Source organism: Rhamphochromis sp. 'chilingali' (assembly GCF_963969265.1).
Source record: "Rhamphochromis sp. 'chilingali' genome assembly, chromosome: 21".
NCBI classification, from domain to species: domain Eukaryota; kingdom Metazoa; phylum Chordata; class Actinopteri; order Cichliformes; family Cichlidae; genus Rhamphochromis; species Rhamphochromis sp. 'chilingali'.
The window spans coordinates 11,718,102-11,722,323 of NC_137949.1; positions in this window are offsets into that span (position 1 = coordinate 11,718,102).

Below are 4,222 nucleotides of genomic sequence, written 5' to 3' on the forward strand. Positions count from 1 at the left end.
CCTGCATATGTTCTCCTATGCAGACATGTGCACATTGATAGGCTATCTTACAATGGGACTTGTCCAATTTAGAGAATGCCAGGATGGTGTTCTGCAGGGTCGAATTCTGTAATGGGCATCCGAGTTGAATTTAATGCCTTTACTTTACACTGCATAGCTTGTCGGGAATGGCTGTTATAGATATGCCATTTCAACATTCATGAGAATCACTGACATTCAAATAATGTGCTCATTTTAATACCATGTGAGTGAGAGCCAAGTCTGTGTGAGAAAACCTCTATATTCTTCTTCACGGTCAAGCGAGTGTCAAAAACTACTCTTGATCCACGCAGACAGACAAGGTGAAATCTGAGCCCTTTCCTCCAGATAAACCCGTCTCTTGCTGTCCAGTATGCTCTATCTGTTTCAGTGCCATCTCAGCTAACAGCAGTGCTGCTCTCAATTTGATAACAAACCATCAACAGCAATAAAGTGCCACCTTACAAGTGTCCAAATCTAAAGAACAATATCCCTCCTTGTCTTTCAGACCTCCATTTCAACACAGCTCCAGCGCCTCACAGTGCTTCCCTTGGGGGATTCAAATTAAATTCTCCCCGTGTATAGTGCCACTGTCAGCCCGTTAATGAATTCCCATACCCTGACTTGAATCAAATTAATCCCCAATTTAATCCCATATAAATGGCTGTGTTATTTATAATGGAAAGACGGATGCTCCGTTGAAGGATTGAGGAAAGCTGGGAAGTGTCTATAGGGCTGTTGAGCAGATTATTGTGAAGGATGAGGCCTGTATGTTCCCCCACTGCAGAGTAGTCCCCTGATACACACTATTTAACCCTCGCCTGCTTGATGCTGACAGCAACATCATGGTGTTTGTCACTTAATATCCTTTTAGATTAAGGAGTCAACTGGCAGATTTATTGGTCAGAGTCGGGTTATTATGGTGGAGTCTCAGCAGAAAGAGGTGTCGTAAAGCATTTGTGAAGGGCCATGGTTACAGTTAAATTTGCTGTGGGTTCAGACTTGTTACAAGCAACCACTGTTTGAGGTCACTGAGTCAGAGACAGCTGTATTTATGCGCTGATGCAAATTTCCCACTGAGATCCCGTCATATGCAAATGTTTCTTTGGGAACAGCTCCCTATCAGCATGTAGATCAGACGACGCAATCCTTGATGTAGACAGTGAGGGATAGATGACAGGTAATTTGTCAAAGGGCTTATTTATACAAATAGTTTAATATCATGCAGCAAAGTGAAAAAGGACTAATGCCTTTTTGGACGCAAATACAGTGGGTGACGACTGGTAAAAAGAAAAACAACACGCACACAGTGGATCCAGGTTCAGTTATTGGTGTGTAACTCCAAGGACTGGAAGTGTCGGATTTCCCGTTGCTGTGTTGTTTTTGGCCCCAAAAAGTGAAAACGCAACATCCAGATACGCCAACATTGTGTGTTCATAAATACCACAGCATTTTTTTTAATTCCAAAAATTATGCATAGAATAATTGGGATAATTGAGATAGATACACCAGATTTAAAACAGTGAACGGAGCCAAATGTATCAACTGTATCAAGTGTTAGCTACGAATGCATTCATTGCAGGCAAAATTCATTTTAAAAAGTGGTTCTTTGAAATGAGCAGTTTCTACATGCTGCTCGGTTGGATATACGGCTTGTGGTCACTCATAGGAGTTTTTCACCTCCAAATCTATGATATACAGTGTACAGTTATTTAGCTAGCAGTATCATGGGATGGATATGAGGATGACAGACGGTTCCGAAGTCAGTTTGGCAGTTCATGGGACAGTTTGGAGCCTTTAAAGCTCGGTCCACCAAATGTCTGAGCAGCTATGTTTTATTGAGGCATCTGTAAGCTTACTAATTTTATTGCCAAGCTTGGCTCGTGCACCTACCGTCATGGAGAGGGAGAAAACACACACACACACACACACACACACACACACACACACACACACACACACACACACACACACACACACACACACACACACACACACACACACACACACACACACAAAAGTTTTCTGTTCGCCTTCATTCCACCAAATCCTTGACAGCCGTGCTATAGCCCATCACTATTCACACCATTGTGCTGTCACAACAACTAAACACATCATTTGTGTTGCAGAAACTCATCCTGTATGTATCCAATACCAAATGTTTGGCGACTGAGCGAGGAAACGGTGGGGAGGGGGCCGCATAATTTGCTAGGAAACATTTTACCGAACATTTGGTGATAAAAACGCCGGCGTCGGCCCCAAGGCTTAAAGCAATTAATTCAGGATCCTGACATAAACTCTCCAATCCTTTGACAGCTTGGAGCTGAAATAAAAATGCTAGTTCTCCTGGGAACGGCAGGAGATAGCTGGCTCTTTTCTGGACTGTTTGCTCACTGGCCCTGAGAGCAATCTTCCCCAGTCAGAATGAAATGCAAGGACACAAACAATGTACCAGCGAGAGAATGGGAGATGGGGAATGAACAGTTTGGACTATTTGCTCAGCAGAAGGGCAGCCACAATGGCTGGCCCATGGCTTTCCCATGCATCAAGCCTCTTAGTCTTAGGCCTCCCTTTGTTGCCTGGTTTCTTCTACCACAGCCAGATAAGAGCACAGCTGCCCTATACTTTTAATTCCCATTGTACGCCATACTGTATGGTCATTTATCTGTCCGCATTCTGCCTGCCTTAATGGTGTTGTCTAATTGAATGAGGTATCACTCGTGTATCTCTGTTCACCTTAGCATGTGTACTCATTTTGGCCTCGATTTGCTCTCTCTTTACCATAAAAGGCAGCTGAGGCCTGTGGGAGGGGGATAACGGGTGACCCCTCTTCTCGTATTAGAGAAGGAAGCACAAGTCAAGCACCGACTGTGATAACGGCGCTTAGATGGTTTTAGCAGGAGGCCTAGTTTAAATAATTTTTGGGGATCTAGATTTATGGCGCAAGGAAAGCTCTAAGACAGGAGTCGTGCTTGTAGCGCCCAACAAAAAGTCCTTTTCCAGTCAAAGGCAGGAAGCTGCTGAGGGCACTTGATGCTGCCATTATATGACCTAATGGCGACTCCAACCAGAAAAGAGGGCAAATAGAGCAAGTGTAGGGGCTCTGGCAGAGAGAAGCATATTGTGCTCCTTTGTTTTGGTGTGTCGGTTGGTGTTTGCATTTACATTGACCAGTCCTCTGCTGAATGTGTATTCACACACACTCGGCCCGTGTAATGCTGCCGGGGTGGCAGGAAATGGAAGTAGCGTGCTTCCCCGCGGAATCTGCAGGGAATAAAGTAACAATGGTAAATGAATCTGAAACGCACACAAACAAACAAACAAACAAACAAACAGAAAAGAGCAGGAGTGGGATGTCACCGGAGGATCAATACACATAAGATGAAGCAGCATATTCATGCATGTGAGCAGACACTTGCCTAAACACAAACACACACACACACACTGAGCCCCTCCCCCTCTGTAAAGGTTGTGATGTCAGGGACCCCCTGGGTGGTCAGACGGAGGATAATTTCAACACAATTTGACATTGTGAAGGAAACGTTTAAGAAAGCTTTTCACTGGCTGTGTTTGTAAGGCCACTTTTATACAAGTGTGTGCATCTTTCTATACAGTCTGCACCCAAAGATATGGCATGAAAACTGTTCTTTTCTTCAGCCGAGTGAAAACCCAGCCCACGACGATTCCACAATGGTTTATTCTAATGGATAAGCTCTTAATCTATCAGATCAGATTTCAAAGTGCCAGTAGCTGTGCCAAGACAGGCCCCAGGAAGGAAAACCCTTTTGTTTAGGCCAGAAATTTTAAATTCAAGACCTGACTTTATTCACAACAATAAAAAGGGTATCACCTGTTACGGAAGCAATACCTCAAAGAGCAACACCATTAAGAAACAGTAAGTGCTTGTTTTCACATCCACCTTTGGTGCACCACCAGCGTTCTGCCAGCATGTCAGACCTCAGGTATGGCAAGATAAATAGCTGTCTTATTTGTGGTTGTGAGAGCCAGGCTCCTTGTGGGGTGGTGCTCTCAGCTTCATGCTCCAGCAACGCTGAAATAAAGCTCTGTTCGAGGCATTTCAACACTGCTTAAGGTTGTCCGTTACCGTGTAATTTATGAGTTGAGAGGACTTCGTTTTTAAGTTAACTACGACCTACAATCTTCCAGCATTCATGGGTGGAGAAAAGAGCCTTGTGAGTCATAG